Source organism: Gopherus evgoodei, chromosome 2 (genome assembly GCF_007399415.2).
Source record: "Gopherus evgoodei ecotype Sinaloan lineage chromosome 2, rGopEvg1_v1.p, whole genome shotgun sequence".
Lineage (NCBI taxonomy): Eukaryota > Metazoa > Chordata > Testudines > Testudinidae > Gopherus > Gopherus evgoodei.
In genome coordinates, this window is record NC_044323.1 from 252,934,366 (window position 1) to 252,952,779 (window position 18,414).

Here is an 18,414-nt window from a genome sequence, read left to right on the forward strand (position 1 = left end):
CATTGATTTAATGGTTCCCTACTCTACTCTAGCCCAACTAATCCAACTATTTGGGCATATTTCTAAGAAGCGGTGTTGTCTAGGGAAATAGGCACAAGGTTAGGAGTCAGGAGGATTTGACTTCTAATCCCAGCTTTGACACTCAAGTATGGTCTTTCTCAGGTTGCATCATGTCTCCGCTTCAATATCTTCATCTGTAAAATGGGGACAAACAGTGCTTACTTACCTACCTTACATGAGTGCTGTGAGGCTCAATCAGATGTCTATACAATACTTCGATCATGCAAATTGCTAAATGTCATATATTATCATTGCATCCAACCCTACTTCAAACACCCTAATGCTCTGTGACATGTCACCCTATCGTCTGTGCTTCTCACTTTGTCTATGGGAGTAGCTGTATTATACCTAACAATTGTTCCTACTCGAATTGCCAAACACAACTTCATACACTAATCAAAGTTGCTACAAAAAAGCAACACCCACTGAAGTAAAAATGGAACCTAATCTGACTCAGCATTTAGAAGTACCTAAAGTCCTTCTAAACTACTCCTTCCCAGACATCTAATTGTATTGGGCAAGATAGTCCTTGTTATAATCAAGCCACTTGCTCAGGTATGCTCCACCACAGAACAGAGCATAAGAATTAATGGCTCTAACAGCAAAATCTGCCTTTGAACTGATATCTTCCCTTGAATTTGGGGGATAGGGTTCTGGATGCTGTCTTTTAAAATATGGAAAATTTAGGACCTAGTCTTGCAAACCTTCATTCCTCACACATAGGCCTGATCCAAAGCCCACTGAAGTCAATGAGATCCTTTCCATTGACTCTTTAATAGCTTTAGATCAGGCCTCCAGTGCTTTTTCCCATATATAACACTACTGAAGTCAGTGGGACTATGCACAGGAGTAAAGGTTGGAAGAATCTAGCAGTCCAGAGTGTTCTGAAGTAGCACTACAGATCAGGAAGCAGTCAGAACAGAGACAGAAGTTAAACATTGCTATGGAGTTGTCAATTTTAAATCTTAGTTCTGTTTGGGGAAAAGCTGACTGAGGACTTGTCCAAGGGCAGATCTGAAGTTGTGGAATTTGAATATGATTTCTTCTGATGCCCACCAGGATCTAGGGAGAAATGCATTAATGTGAAATAAATGTGATCTGTCTGCCAGCACTCTGATGCAAACAGAAGTGCTACTTTCATAGAAATAATTAATAGTCCTTTTCTGCCACTGGGATAAACAAGGAAGAAAGATAAAGAAGAGGGTGAGATGAAAATAAAATACAAGACAGATCAAAGAGGGCACAAAAGGGAATTCAATAATGACAAGTCTTTCATTGAGGGCCTGTGGTGAAGAAAGGAGAGATAGCAGCTAAACGGGTGGGACACCATGAAGTGAATTGAAAAGGGACCTTGAGAGACCTGAAAGGATGATGAAGAAAAACTAAGAGGATTTGGAGAGCTCCGGCAAGAGGGTGTGAGAAAATATTTTCCTAAATAACCAAGTTGCTAAAAGAGGTAAAACCAAAGACAAACAGCAAAAGAACGAACAAACGGAAAGTTAATACTACAGAGCAATTTATTAAATTGGTCATGTGCAGCCAATGTTTTAACAAAGAGCTCCTCAAAAATGATTCACCTTATGCAGTGATACATATAACATTCCCTAGGTAAAATAATATTCTTACACACACATCTGCCTCCTCCCCAAATAAACTCATCAACTCAATACATTTCTATTGTTCTCAGACAATATTCAATCAATTCCATAGACCTTCTCTCCTCCCCAAAGCCCAAATACTCATCGACTTCCTGTTTTCTCTCCTATCTCCAAAATGTCCATCACTTCCTCGGCATCTTGACACCCTCCCCCAACAAAAAGGAGTGATGTGAGGTGGGTAAATAACAAATTTAACGGGAAGGAACGGAAGAACCGTTTTGGGCTGAGCTAAAGGAAAGCAAGTTTCAGAGCTGTGAGACAGCTTTAACAAACAGGTTATGACTCCTGAAAATATGGGTTCACACTGAAAATACTAACACAACAAATGCTATAATGCTTACATCTACTTTATGGTGTTTTATTTATTTTTATGTGATAACATAGAACACATCAGCTGTTGTATGGCCAGGGGCATTTTGGTTTGTTGTTTTTCTGATCACCGCTCTGAGTTCAAAGAAAGAGGATATTTTGTTTTGTTTTATTTTAAACTTTAATGCTTTTTAAAACAAAAACAAACAAACAGAGACTTTTGCTATGATGTCTGTAATCCAGCTCCCAGGCTAGAAAGTTTCTTCTGATATTCTATTATCTAGTCCCATCTGTCTGGTTTAGTTTCCCCTCATGTATCCCCCAGATAAAATCTTTGTGGGACAGAAAGGATAGATGCCACCAGCCTTAGAGCTGGGTAGTTTATCTTGCACCATTCTTTCTCCATCGCTAACAGACAAATTGTCCTGAGGTGTCACTGGTCTCTGCATTTTTCCTGCAGGCTGCTTCCCTATTACCTTCCTACAAGCAGAAATCATAACCATGCATGCTGCTACTGCCAGAAGGCAGCTATTCATAATCAGCAGAGTGTGATTATGAATTAGCCAGCAGCATTGCTGAAGTTTACAGCACTTCCTGCAAACAAACTATGTGGTAAAATTATCTGCAGCAGAGAACAAACAGCTGTAATGGCCTATAGTTTAATTTCTTTTTTATAATTTTAAAGTGAAATTAGTGTTTGTAAAAGATGCTGGATTAACAGCCCTGGAGACTCAAGTGCTGTTTACTTTAGATACACAAGTACAACACAGACAACAGTAGCACAGGCTATTCCACACTGCCTTATCAATGTGCCTCAATCCTTTTCTAGAGGGGCTGCCCCTTGGAGCCAAGGGCTAAGATCATTCATGCCTTTCTGCTTAGACTTTCTTATAAGACTGGCGACAAGGCCAAGACAATTCTAGTGGTGGTTTGGTGTGGGAACCTTTCCATTAGCCACTTGACAGAAACCTCATATTCATTTCAGGGATGGACACCTGAAGGCAAGCGAAAATGAGGCTCCTCGAAATTAACATGGCAAAGAGTTGTGGAAGCCTAGCTGAAAAAGCTGGGGCACAGCTGGGAAACTATTGGAATACTTGTCAGAAAAGAGTAGAAGAGTTTCGACTCTGCCCTAAATGCGAGAGGCGTAATAGAAACACGATGATGACCCAAGGAGGCATCAGGTGTATGTTGTACTGTATTTTCATTATGATCAGCAAATAGTATAAAAATGTAAGGCCTCCATACGCCAATAGTATTCCCATCCTGCTCTGAATAGACTGTGTTCCCCGAGAGCCACATGGGGGCAAGCTCTTCTCATTTGTGCAGGAGGTGGCTTGAATACTTCTGAGTACTTCTCATGCAGGCTGGAGCTCCTGGAAAGAGGAAGTGGTGGCAGGCCTGGGTGGAGCACATCATCCCCTCTCCAGCCCAGTGGAACTTCCTTTAAAATGTTAGCGGAGCCCCAGGCTGCGTTATATGTTTCTGCCTATACGCCGCAGGTTCCTGGGGAGCCACCACAGTCAGAGGAGTCATCCCTGATGGCAGCACTCCACTGAAACCAACCTACCAGGAAGGAGGGGCAGGCTGCCAAAGGCTAGAGCCACTGAGTGATCTGCTGTGTTTGTGGATGGCCTTTCTAGCTAGGGACGGCCTGCTGGGCCCTGTTAGAGCCACATTGTCCTCAGTCCTGTACATGTGCACAAAGGAGTGAGAGGACTCAGGGGCCTTCTCCCCGATACAGGGTCTAGCAACAAAAATGATGGGGGAGTTTGGGCACTATGCTAAGATAGTGCTGCTGGCAGGTCTAGCCAGATGAAAGGGGATAGAGAAGAGAGTAAAAGCAGTGGTAAAGGCTTCTCTCCTCTGCGCCAGCAATTATGCATGCTGTACCTACTTAAAGGATAATGGACCTTGCTTTTTTGCCTCCATGGGCTCCCTCTGCCACATGGTCTCACCTATGTACAGTACAGCCAGTGGCTTAAATGTTTCACGTTAAACTCACTGACCATTGCTTAGCTAACAGAAAGCCAATTGTCAGAGTTTCCTGAACCCTAGCATTTCTGGGAATGAAGCTTTGGCTAAAGCAAAGGCACATGGGAGAGGGGAGGAGAACCTGATTTTCAAAGACAGAAAATAAAAGTCTGTGGTGAAAGAGTGGAAACAGAAAAAGAAAAACCAAAGGAGAAAAACTAAAGACACAGTGCACTCCCCAAATACATTCTACTTCTGCTGTAACTCAACATGTCAACTTCATACTTCCTCCAAGAATATTCCACATTGTCAAGCTACCTGGTCCCAGATGGTCCATGCAGATGTGCTACTGTAGCTGAGGTCAAAGTAAAGATTTGATATTACAGTGCAATCAGGTGAATTTGAGGAACGTAGCACAACTCTCTTTATTAGCAGTGGAACTGACTTCTCCAAGGTAGGCAGAAGTATCTCATTCACAGTGGATAATATGAAGCTTGAGTAACAAGGCATGGGGAAATCCCCTCCTTTAACATAGAATTTCCTTGTTTTATGGTCTTGGATGAGTAGAGTGTGCCCTGTAGCAACTTTAACTGACTTCATACAACATTTTTATTTTGGAAAATTTAAAAATAAACTGGACTTTGTACTAGAAAAATTATAGGAAGCAATCCTGCTTTGGAAGTGATATGGAACACTACATGATCTAACAGGCCTTTTCAATCTCTAATTTCTGTTATTCCATGCTTCTATAACTAGTTTAAATAAGCTTTGCCAGTTTTGCACCCAGCGAGTTGCTATCCTGTCATTTTAACTGAAAGCTGTTTAATCCAGTTTTCTTTCACCAAAAAGGAATCCCAGTACTCTGATTCCAAAACTCTCCAGTGTCAGCCTTCTCCTTTCTTCACTTACACTTTGCACTGGGAATGATGTTCAAGGAGATCACCTGTATCAGTCCAAGTTTGATAACGTTAAGGTACATATTTCTTTAGGGTAAATATTTGTTAGAAGTGGAAGTAATTTTTTTTGCCATTTTACTCGATAAATAGCCTTTGAATAAATCTCTTTCCCCTCTCCCACCACCAGTTCTCATATACCTTTGATTTATTCTCAGGGCAAACAGAACTGCTTTTCCATGATCAAACACCTATGAAAATTAATTTTCTCACGTGGCTTACAGTTCGAAAACATCATCACTCAAAATATTGGCCCATTTTTGCTCAAAAACTGGCCTAGTTTTTCTAGAGTTTCCATAGACTGAACCCCATGACTGAGACAAAAGGTGAAGAGAGCTGAAGACCTGATGAGCTCTTTGGAATGACCCTAATTTCACCTCACTATGATAAAGTCACTGAATATTTCTTGTCACACTTTAAACTGACACCTTCCAGCAGCTGGCCAGAGGAGAAATGGAATTTGTTTCCACATCCTTCTTTGCTGTGAAAACCATGAAGCTGCATAACATGAATGTAGATGACCATAAAGGCAAAGAAAGAGGTTTCCTTGGACACCTACAGACAGCATATCTGAACAATTACTGCATCCATTGCAGAGTTCCTTGGGCCAAGCCTAAATTCACTCTCCCTAAGATCCAAGGTGGAGAATCATGCTACAGCTAAGCACTGTGCAGACAGACACAGCAAGACCAGAAAGATGTGACTCAGGAAGTCATCATCATCTCTCCAGGTATGTTTTTAAACAACAGACTCCTCTGTCACACCATAATAAAGATCTGCACGAGGAGCCATGTCGACCAAGCGGAGAAAGCCTTTTATTTCTGAGACATGGCTTGAGACTAATTTGAAGACCTAAGTGAAATGATTCCAATACCTTGTAAATTGTAATCTACATCACAACCTCTAGCAGTCACAGTTCAGCACAGTTAGAAGATGATTAATGGAGACCCAGGATTAAGACATCATGGAGACTGAATTATCTCACACTAGCAGGAAGGGGTTGTTTCTTCAGTTCAGGTTTGTGCACATTGGAGCAGCAATGGAGGGAAGGTTAGAGTGTTGTTTTCTGAACTGCAGCTAGCTTGCAGAAAAAGGAATTATTCCAATTTAAAGGATACATGTTCCCTATGCCTTCCTAACTAAAACAGTGGTTAAAAAGCACTACTGCATGTTTGTATATTTCATGCCTAGAACGGTGAGTAAAAATATCTAATTATTGAGTACACCACTGCCATCCTGTAAATTCCTCCATATTGTTCTTCTGCCTGCTGAACTAAATAGGTGGTGGAAAAGAATAAAAGTTGAATTATAAAAAATAAAATATCAATCTTAGAAGTTCAAGTTCAGTGTCTGCACTAAGAGTGAAAGAATCTCAAGTTTCAAGGGTACTGTGGTAGGCTTTTGTAATGTAATATAATAATAATTTTAAAAAAAGATTAGAATGCAGATTCATAGATTTATAGATTCTAGGACTGGAAGGGACCTTGAGAGGTCATTGGATCCAGTTCCCTGCCTTCATGGCAGGACCAAATACTGTCTAGACCATCCCTGATAGACATTTATCTAACCTTCTCTTAAATATCTCCAGTGATGGAGATTCCACAACCTCCCTAGGCAATTTATTCCAGTGTTTAACCACCCTGACAGTTAGGAACTTTTTCCTAATGTCCAGCCTAAACCTCCCTTGCTGCCGTTTAAGCCTATTGCTTCTTGTTCTATCCTCAGAGGTTAAGATGAACAAGTTTTCTCCCTCCTCCTTATGACACCCTTTTAGATACCTGAAAATTGTGATAATGTCCCCTCTCAGTCTTCTCTTTTCCAAACTAAACAAACCCAATTCTTTCAGCCTTCCTTCATAGGCCATGTTCTCTAGACCTTTAATCATGCTTGTTGCTCTTCTCTGGACCCTCTCCAATTTCTCCATATCTTTCTACAAATTTCTCCAGCAAGTTTTATGCAAGAGCTGGCATGTGTTAATATGCTTAATCACACAGCAAAAATGCCTGTGTGGTAGTGGTATGTGGCTTTAGGTTGTAAAAATCACGCACACTTGGAGATTTGGGAGAGAGCATGATAAAGAGGTGACCATTCATCTATTAATGCACAATGACCTATTCAGGAGGCCTTATTTTCTACAAGCTACAATCATTTTGCTGTCTTCTATTTTGGTGGCAAAAAACCCTACACTGTTCACTACTATAGCCACAGATCTACATTTTCAGCTGTGACTAGTGAATTTGGCACCCAATTTGAGAAATTTTAAAGAGAAAAATCCCTCTATACTTCCCCTAAAGTGCTGAGCACCTGCCCTCTGAAAGTCAGGTCTCTTTATGGTATCCCAAATTGGGTGCTTGAAAACTAAGGCACCAGAAGACACAAGAAACAAGGTGGTGAGTTTTAAAGCAGCCAAAATGTCCTGCTAGGGATGGAGGAAGGAGTCATGACATACTTGTAGGCCCATAGGAATATATATGCCCTTTTACATAGGTTATCCCATCCTGAATGTTATGGGATTCCTTATTGATGGCCTCCTGCTCATTAGGAGGACTCCTAAGGGCCAAGGCTGATCATATGAGGCTGAGCAGATCTTGGCATGGAGCTACCCAGAAAATTATGAGACTTGAGGATGCAGGAGGTTTTAGGTTGCAAGTCCTTTAGGTCAGCATAATATTTGCTCTTCCAGCACAAAGTGTTGGCCTTGCTCTTTTTGATTCCTGTACACTAGGAGATTATGAAATCAAAGCACAAAAAGAATAAGGCCTGCCAAAGTTGTCATCTTTTAAGGGCCCATGCAGATATTCAAGGTTCTTATTATTGGTGTACAGTGGGACAAGGTACTGGGTCCCTTCTAGAGAGTGGCAACACGCTTCTAAACTGTCTTAATTGCCAGGAGTTCTTTGTCTAAAATGCTGTAGTTTGCTCCACAGATGTTAGTTTCCTGAAATAAAAGGTGCATGGATATTGCAATTATTGAGGACTGTATCTTTGGAATAACAGCACTTCAGTCACCAAGTTGGAAGCATCAGTTTCAATGACAAAGGCTTGCCTGGTTTTGAAGTGGACCAATAAGGGGTAAGGGGTAAATGTGAGTTTTAATTGCTCAAAGGCCTATTGGACATCAGGACAACAGAGGATTTTGGTATTTTTGGAGAGTAGAGCAGTGAGAGGGGCAATACACTCTGGAACCTCAGGATACACCACTGATAGAAGTTTGCAAACCTCATGAAATGTAGTTCATGAACATTCCATAACGCTGCGCACTCAAGGACTCCCTTTATCTTGCATGAATCTATTTTTATATAAGCGGGAGATAGGATGAATCCTAGGAATTCTACAGAGGATTGATCAAAGGTGCATTTCCCTAGATTAGCATAGAGGCCATGTTGCAGTAGCCTCTACAGGACAGAACGGACATGCATGGTGTGTTTGGGGTCCAAAAAAAAAAAAAAAGTATGGCATCCAGGCATGCTAGCATGCCTTGGTCCAGAATGTTCCAGAGAACATCATTAATAAAATGTTGGAATGCCATGGGTGTCTTTGTCAAACCAAAGGGTATCACAAGATATTTGAAGCGACTGTAATGCATTTGAAAGTTGGTGCTCCATTCATCCCCAGCTGTACTCCATTCTAGGTTTTATGCCCCCTAGAGATCTAGCTTTATGTATTCCCTGGTGGCGCTCATGGGGTCATTCCCTCAGGGGTTACTGGTAACAGGTACATTTCTAATGGTGACCTGACTCAGGGCCGATAGATGGAAGCCTCTGGCTATGTGTGGACTTTTTTTAAAACAAAAAAGACTGGAGTCCAGGCAGTCAAACTAAACTTACAAATAATGCCTTTAGCTAGGTTCTCCTGAAGGTAGGTGTGCAAACAGAATGCTTGCCCGTGATTGTAGCTTGAGTGTACAATTATAGTCCTTGTTCAGGGGCAAAGTATCTGCATATTCTGAAAACATCTTTTTAGTGCCTGTATTTGGACAGAAGTTGAGGACTAGAATCAGTGGGCAGCTTTGCCCAGGCCAGCTGCCCTAGCCTACGACCATTGGGGAACTACTGCATGCTTCCCATTCCCATTTCCTGGGGCTAAGCAGTGCTGATGGCAGAATTCGGAGAAAAATTCAACTTTTAGTTTGTGCCAGCTAATAAGGGGGTTGTGGAAAGCCAGCTACAAGATACTCAGGATCAGAGGTAAGTGAGGGAACAGATGACACTGAACTGCGGTTTCTCAATGCACTTTGATAGTAACCTTGAGAGGAACAGATTCCATGGCCGTTGGCCCAGAGGATAAGAGGGACCCATCAATCATTTCTACCAGGTCCAGAATGGGCTTTGGCCACAAGGAAAGCTGTAGTGCCTGGGCTGTCTCTGTATCAATAATGGCATATCCTGCTCCTGAGGCAATGATATGCTATGGAGACAGTGGTTGGGGAGGCCCTGGGATTCGTAGTATGACTGGTACTTGTCAGTGCAGTGCTGGTCAATGGGAGCCAAAACGTGTTCCAGTCAGGACCTCAATTCAGGTTTCAGGGAAACATGACATCAGGATGCTCAGGCTTGCCCCCTTCAACTAACCTGGGTTGCTCATTTCCTTGATTCCTTCAGCCTTGGTTCCTCATGGGGCAACTGGAAATAGCATGGCCCAGTTTGCCACAGTAGTAACACAAGTCAAGGTGTCACTGGCATTGTCTCTCTCTTCAGGGGTGAGTTGCCAATGAGTCAGGTCTATCTCTATTGGCACAACTGGTGGGGCAGAATCCAATAATGGGGATACAGTTTACTTCTTTCTTCCCATTGTTTGCCTAGACAATTGTCAATATGGATAACAAAATCTACAAAGGCATCCAGACCTGTTGGGGTCTCTACTGAGCCTAGTTCATCCTTTGCATTACATTTTGTGTTAAAAAAATTCCTCTTATTCATTTTACATTTGTTGCCTTTTAATTTCATCAGATTTCCCTTGTCATAGTAAGAGTGCCTCATTGGCTTTACCACTACCATTCATTATTTTACAAACCTCTATCACAGGGGTTCTCAACCTGGGGGTCGGGAGCCCTCAGGGGGTCACAAGGTTCTTACATGGGGGGGTCACAACCTGTCAGCCTCCACCCCAAACCCTGCTTTGCCTCCAGCATTTATAATGGTGCTAAATCTATAAAAAGTGTTTTTAATTTATGAGGGGTTGCACTCAGAGGCTTTCTATATGAAAGGGGTCACCAGTACAAAAGTTTGAGAACCACTGCTCTATCAAATCTGCTTTCTCTCTTCCCTTTTCCAAATTAAATAGTCCAAATCATTTTAATCAAATCATATACCTTTTAGTCAAAATATTTACAATCTCCTTTTGATTTTTAAAAGGCAAATGCCAATTGTTGGGCTCAGATAACATGGCTGCTGCTCTAAAATTGAAGAACCAGAGTGTTTATGTATGAATCATGACTGTGTACTACCTTTTCCCTTACAGAGTTTTATATTTTTAGGCTTGGAAGGATTCAATTTTTGTTAGTAAACGTCAATTTCAACCGTACACACACAATTATTGTCTGACCCCTCCATTGTCTGATTCTCTCCATAATTTCTCACATCTGTGAAAATTTAAATTGATAAAAATGTAAAAAAAAGGCTTAAAAATAAACACTGATATTATCAGTTGAAATTATAAAAAAATAAAAATTGAATTCTGCCAAGCCTAACTATAAACTTCTGATTATTTTATCAGTCTCACTACACTATTATACAGCATTATGTTATATATGACAAAGCCCTGGCTAGGATGATTTAGTTGGGGTTGGTCCTGCTTTGAGCAGGGAGTTGGACTAGGTCAGTGGTTCTCAAAGCTGGTCCACCGCTTGTTCAGGGAAAGCCCCAGGTGGGCCAGGCCGGTTTGTTTACCTCCCACATCTGCAGGTTTGGCCGATTGCGGCTCCCACTGGCCGCGGTTCGCTGCTGCAGGCCAATAGGGGCTGCAGGAAGGGCGGCCAGCCCATCTCTTGGCCCGCGCCACTTCCCACAGCCCCCATCAGCCTGGAGCGGCAAACTGCTGCCAGCAGGAGTCACTATCAGCCAAACCTGCCGATGCAGCAGGTAAACAAACCGGCCTGGCCCGCCTGGGGCTTTCCCTGAACAAGCGGCGGACCAGCTTTGAAAACCACTTGACTAGATGCCCTCCTTAGATCTCTTCCAAGCCTAAGCTTCTATATTTTGTCCAGTTGTACAAAATAAGTGAACAAAATAGGACCGCTGGAAGCAAAGTAGTGCTTCATGCTTGGTGATTACAGTCCACTCACCACAGACTTCTCCACTGCACATCCTCCAACGAGAGTTTCCCCAGCTTAATTTCAGCTACAGTTCAGTGACACATGGCATGCTGACCTAGCAAAGAATTGTAATTTATCATTTACTAAGAATAGCTGTTTTGGCAGTTAGGCCCGGATCCAGCATAGTCCTTGTGGCAGTGCTTAACATGAGTAATCACATTGACTTCGCTGGGGCTACTCATATGATTAAAGTAAAGCATGTCCTTAAGGCTACATTCCAGCAAAACACTTAATAGGGCCAGTCACTATAGCATTTAGGTGGTGTAGGTTTAATATCCTCACCTCTTTTCTTCCATCCACCAACCTTTTCTGTAGAAAATTTAAAATTTCATAGCTGGTGACTAGAGGTAGAGGAAACACTTAAGAAAGTGTCATGCTCCTCCGCAGAATTCCTAAATCTCTACCATTGGCTTTTCCTATTCCATTTGCTCCTTCAGAATTGAGACCTCCTAAATCATCAAGGCCCGATGACTTGTTAGGATTACAAGAGCTCTACTATCTGCTGTGGCATAACCATAAAGCCTCATGACATTTCACTTTCCCCATCTTGAAAAGGTTATCTCACTTTCTAGGATGCTACCTTCATCTTGGTAAATGAATATTATAGCAAAGAACTCATTCAGCCCCTCACCTGCCACTCTGCTCCGCACACTCTTACTAGCCTCAGACTGTCTGTACTACTAGCTTGTTTGCTTATTCCTAGTCACTTTGATTTCCCTAGTTATTTTTATTTAACTTACTGCCTTTGTCATAAATGGATAGTTAAGAGTTAATAGAACAGGAGTACTTCATATCTCTTTTGCCTGTAAAGGGTTAACAAGATCAGTGAGCCTGGCTGTCACCTGACCAGAGGACCAATCAGGGGACAGGATACTTTCAAATCCTGAGGGAGGGAAATTTGTGTGTGCGCTGTTAGTGTTTGGTTGTTGTTCTCTCTGGGTTCTGAGTGACCAGACGTGCAACCAGGTTTCTCTCCAATCTCTTTGATACAGTCTCTTATATGTCCAGATAGTAAGTACTAGGTAGATAAAGTGAGTTAGGCTTATGTTTGTTTTCTTTATTTGCAAATGTGTATTTGGCTGGGAGGAGTTCAAATGTGTATTTTGCTGAAAGGATTTTAATTTGTACTTGTATACTTAGGCTAGGAGGGTATTCTCAGTGTCTATAGCTGAAAGACCCTGTAACATATTCCATCTTAAATTTACAAAGATAATTTTTACTGTTTTTTCTTTCTTTAATTAAAAGCTTTTCTTGTTTAAGAACCTGCTTGTTTTTTCATTCTGGTGTGAGACCCCAGGAGACGGGGTCTGGATTCACCAGGGAACTGATGGGGAGAAAGGAGGGAAGGGGGAGAGAAAGGTTAATTTTCTCTCTATGTTAGGATTACTTTCTCTCTCAGGGAGAGTCTGGGAGGAGGAAAGAGAGGGAGGGGGGAAGGTGGATTTTCCTCTCTGTTTTAAGATTCAAGGAGTTTGAATCACAGTGATCTTCCAGGGTAACCCAGGGAGGGGAAGCCTGGGAGAGGCAACGGTGAGGGAAAGGGTTTACTTTCCTTGTGTTAAGATCCAGAGGGACTGGGTCTTGGGGGTCCCCAGGCAAGGTTTTGGGGGGACCAGAGTGTACCAGGCACTGGAATTCCTGGTTGGTGGCAGCGCTATAAGTACTAAGCTGTTAATTGAACTTAGAGGAATTCATGCTGGTACCCCATCTTTTGGACGCTAAGGTTCAGAGTGGGGAATTATACCATGACAGCCTTAGTTATTGTTCTCTCTCCTTTTATTTTTAACTGTAGCTCTTTGTATCATATGATTTTTTTCTTTTGTCATATTTTACTTGCCCATCAAATTTCTTTTTTTTAGCCACTCTATGAAAATCCTTATTTATGCATATAGTGCATAAATAATATACGTTTCTTTTCCTAGTGCATTGCTCACTAAGAGAAAAGCCTTCCACACACCCTCTGTTTTCCTCTAGGGTTCAGTTCTTTGCATTTTCTACTATCTCACTCTCAGCTCCTTACTCCACTTGATTTTTATGTTGCATATAGCACATTCTCAGGAGAAACACCATTCTGACTCCAATATCTTTTTTCTTCTCCTCCTCCTCATTTAGAATTCCTTTTTCCTGCAATCTCAGATTTAATGAGATTGTGATCAATGCTTCTCCAGTTACCCCCTGCCTACATGTCTTCAATCATACTTTGTCTAATCTACTATGTTCTGCTTTCTCTCAATTGATGCATATATTTAGTTAAGAAAACTAAAAAGCAATCTTGTACCAAGCCCACAAACATGCCTCTAACTTTATTTTCTTCCCCACTAATAAAATGAAATCCACCTAGAGTAATTAAGACTCTCCTCTTATAGCTATTTTCATACTACTTATATGATATTTAATGTATTTATTTTTGTGAAGTCATTTTATAGTTAGTTCTTTCTGCTTTGGTAACTCACCATTATCAGACTAATCTAAAAAAAACAAAAAACAAATATTATTCTGGGCTGTCTTTCAACACAAAGACAACAAAATATTCTTTCACACATAATTATCTTTTGGGCAAACAATACCACATAATAGTATCTCACCAACTATGACCATCTCACTGGCAACAGTAGCTTATCCTTGTAATATGTGTTTGTGTGTCTTTCTTTTCCAAGGTGTTCTGTATTTCACAGGTGGGGAGGGGGCTCCTTGAAATGTTAGCTGCTCTGATAAACCATTTCCTTTTGAAGGGTCTTATGGTGAAAATCATCTCAATGCCAAGGCCCAGCCCAAGGCTGATGTACCATTTAACTCCCTTTTAAGCCCAGAAAAGACTGGAATGTAAGAGATACATAGGCCTTTTGCTGGCCCCTTCACACAGAGATGCATTTCATCCCCAGTGATGAATAACGGAGTTGGCTGATGGAGGAAAATTCCTTTTCATGAAGTATTTTGAAATTTCGTTTTGTTTTGAATTGGAATGTAAACCCCTCAAATTCTGAAAATCTCCACGAAGGAAAATTCCTTCCTCCCCCCAAGAATAATCATTTTGGATTGATTGAAACATTTTGTTTTGACAAGACTGAAATGATTAATTTTGATTTTTATATGTGTATATTAATATAATGAAAAATAAAAAATTCAAAACAAAACCATCTCAAAATGGAAATTTGAAATGTTTAGTTCTGAAAATGTTAAAATGGGATAAATTACATTTATTAATACTGTATTATTTCCCAAAGGACCCAACATGGTGATTAGGATAGGAGATTTTTCTTTTTCTCCCCTTCCCCCACAGCAACTTCTATGATATATATATAGATATATATATATTAATTCCAGGCCCTTATCTCCCATTTAGACTACTTCAGATACCTCCTCTCTGAGGTACTCTAAACCATGTTCCTTGCCCACCCCTGTGGCTGTGTCACTCCCTCCTCTTTGAATTCTTCCATTGGCTCCCTGTTTTCCACCACATTCAGCTTCTCATCTTCATATTCAAGGTGCTTCACAACTCTGCTCCTCCCTACATATCCCCTCTTCTCTTATTATGTCACTCCCTCTGCTACACCAACAAGTCCAGCCTCAACCATCTATTAGTCTGCTTTTCTCCCACAACCACCTTTATTCTTTCTTCCACCACGCCACTTAAACATATACACACCCTACAGGGGTATTACTCTACAAGAAACTTACAACCAGGAATGCATTCATGCTGAGCCATTGGGAACAACTGATATTTTTTAATTAAATGTTAAAAGGATTGTGGGTAAATTTTTCAAAAGCACCTAAGTCACTTCGCTGCTTTTGAAAATTGTACCCTGTATGCTTTATCCTTTTTCCTCATCCTTTGTATGTTATGTCTTCTTAGATTGGGAGCTCTAGGAAGGCAGAGATTGTGTCATTTCAAGAAAGCGCCTAGAATGCTGTGGGAGCTATGGTAATACAAACCATGAATACAAATAACAAATGGCCTGGCTCATCCCAACTCACAGTTAAACATGCAGGACGGGGTGCTGGCAGAGGAAATCCCCAGTAGAATCCCCTCCCAGTGTTCCTTCCTTCCCATTCTGTTGGGGAAGGATTGGCTTTGCATCTCGAGAACAGAACTGCTCCCAGATGTGGTAGATTCCAAGGATCCACACAAATCCAAGGCAATACACAGGAGACTGGTCCATCTGTGAAGCTGATGACACAGAAGGAAAAGATAGCATGCACCTAGCTTGAGAAGACTCAAATGTCACGTGCCACAGGCTAAATAAAAGAATCCTTTAATGATTGTGAAACACCCAAGGTGATATGAGCAAAAGAAAAGCCCATGAGGAAATTAATAATTCTGTATTAAGTTTAGGGTTTGAGTTGCATTTGGTAAAAAAGGCTTGGGGCCACTCTTTGACTGCTGAGGAAAAACAAAATATTGATTAACTACTAATTCAGTAAGCATCATCCATCCAACACATTGAATGTGGAACAAATAGTACGTAATCATATAATTAAAGACATATCATAATGCATACACACAAAGGGGCCAAATTAACTTTGCCTGGGCAACCTACATTCTGTAATTTCCCAACGTTTGAGGGCTTGTCTTCAGAACAAAAGTAACATTCTTTTACAATAGTTTTTTGTATCTAATTTCCTTGGGGTGTTTCTTTTAAAATAAATTCTGTTCAGTGCATCTGTAACAACCTCCCCTTCATGCATCATTGTTCAAATCTGAATCCTGAACGTTCAGTACTGCAGCACAGTTTGCAGGACTGGCTACATCACCTGGTAGCAGGAGAAGGTTCTTATCGTAGGTGGGGAAATGGGCCCCCATTGCCATATGATGGGTTTCGGGAGTCTTCAAGGTAACCCAACCCAGTTCTCTCTCTTTCCACTCTTGCCATTGGAGAGGAAGTGGGGACAACGCCTTCTCCATGTGGTGGCCTCACAGTCATGGATAGGTTAGGTTATTGCAGTCATATGCTTAGTCCAGAGGAAGTTATCAGGGAAGCCTGGCCCATTTCTTCCTCCCTCCTCTCTCATAGAAGTTGTCTGCTCCTTGGGTGCCCAGTTCAGTGTGTGCTGCTAATGCTTTAGTGGTGGCATGAGCATGGCCTTTCAGAATGTTCAGTTTTTCTGGAAATCTGCCTCCAATTTTCATATGACTCCTGGTAGGAGACAGGAAATAGTGATTTTAACTGTTTATATCTCAGCCAAACCTTTATGGCATTTCACAGAACAAGAAAAAAGAAAAGAAAAAGAAGAGGCACTTACTGAGTCTGAGGGCTTTCTCTTTGCTGAATTTCAGAGGCCTGCTGCAAACAATAGAGGTGTTAAAGACTAACAGATTTATTTGGGCATAAGCTTTCATGGGTAAAAAACCACTTTTTCAGATGCATGGAGTGAAAATTACAGATGCAGGCATTATATACTGACACATGAAGAGAAGGGAGTTACCTCACAAGTGGAGAACCAGTGTTGACAAGGCTAATTCGATAAGGATGGATGTAGTCCACTCTCAATAACTGATGAGGAGGTGTCAATTCCAGGAGAGGCAAAGCTGCTTTTGTAATGAGCCAACCACTCCCAGTCCCTATTCAAGCCCAAATTAATGGTGTTAAATTTGCAAATGAATTTAAGTTCTGCCGTTTCTCTTTGAAGTCTGTTTCTGAAGCTTTTTTGTTCAAGTATAGCTACTTTTAAATCTATTATAGAATGTCCAGGGAGATTGAAGTGTTCTCTTACTGGCTTTTGTATGTTACCATTCCTGATGTCCGATTTGTGTCCATTTATTCTTTTTTGTAGAGACTGTCTGGTTTGGCCAATGTACATGGCAAAGGGGCATTGCTGGCACATGATGGCATATATCACATTAGTAGATGTCCACTTGAATGAGCCCCTGATAGTGTGGCTGATGTGGTTGGGTCCTCTGATGGTGTCGCTAGAGTACATATGGGGACAGAGTAGACAACGAGGTTTGTTACAGGGATTGGTTCCTGGGTTAGTGTTTCTGTGGTGTGGTGTGTAGTTGCTGGTGAGTATTTGCTACAGGTTGGGGGGCTGTCTATAAGCGAGGACTGGCCTGCCTCCCAAGGTCTGTGAGAGTGACGGGTCGTTTTCCAGGATAGGTTGTAGATCCTTGATGATGTGCTGGAGAGGTTTTAGCTGGGGATTGTAAGTGATGCCCAGTGGTGTTCTGTTATTTTCCTCGTTGGGCCTCTCCTGTAGTAGGTGATTTCTGGGTACCCGTCTCGCTCTGTCAATTTGTTTCCTCACTTCCCTGGTGTTAGAGATTCTCAAAAGAAGATATCTTTTATAATGGAAAGCATTAGGTTATCCAAATATAGGAGTCATTACCAGCTCCCCTTATAATTTATTTACTCATAGACTCATAGACTCTAGGACTGGAAGGGACCTCTAGAGGTCATCGAGTCCAGTCCCCTGCCCTCATGGCAGGACCAAATACTGTCTAGACCATCCCTAATAGACATTTATCTAACCTACTCTTAAATATCTCCAGAGATGGAGATTCCACAACCTCCCTAGGCAATTTATTCCAGTGTTCAACTGCCCTGACAGTTAGGAACTTTTTCCTAATGTCCAATCTAAATCTCCCTCGCTGCAGTTTAAGCCCATTGCTTCTTGTTCTATCATTGGAGGCCAAGGTGAACAAGTTTTCTCCCTCCTCCTGATGACACCCTAATGACCAAGATTCACTATATGTAGCATAGCAGAAGTGGATCTTTAAGAGGAATTTAAATGTGGACAAGGACTTGTGGATGAGCTCAGGAAGAATGTACCATGAGTAGGGGACTACGAGAAAATGGAACAGAGGTAACTGTGAAAATCTAACAAATGGGTGGACAAGCTTAGGTGCACTGCTGGATCAGAAAGCAATGTGGGATAATGTCACTAACATCCTTCTTTGACAGAATAACAAGTCTTGTGGATACAGGGGAAGCAGTAAACGTGATATATCTTGACTTTACATGATATATAGCCTAGACAAGCCTATTATGAGGTGGGTGCACAACTGGTTGAAAAATCATAGTCAGAGAGTAGTTATCAATGGTTCACAATGAAATTGGGAGGGCATATCAAGTGGGCTCCTGCAGGAATCTGTCCTAGGTCCAATTCTATTCAATATCGTCGTAAATGATTTGGATAATGGCATAGAGAA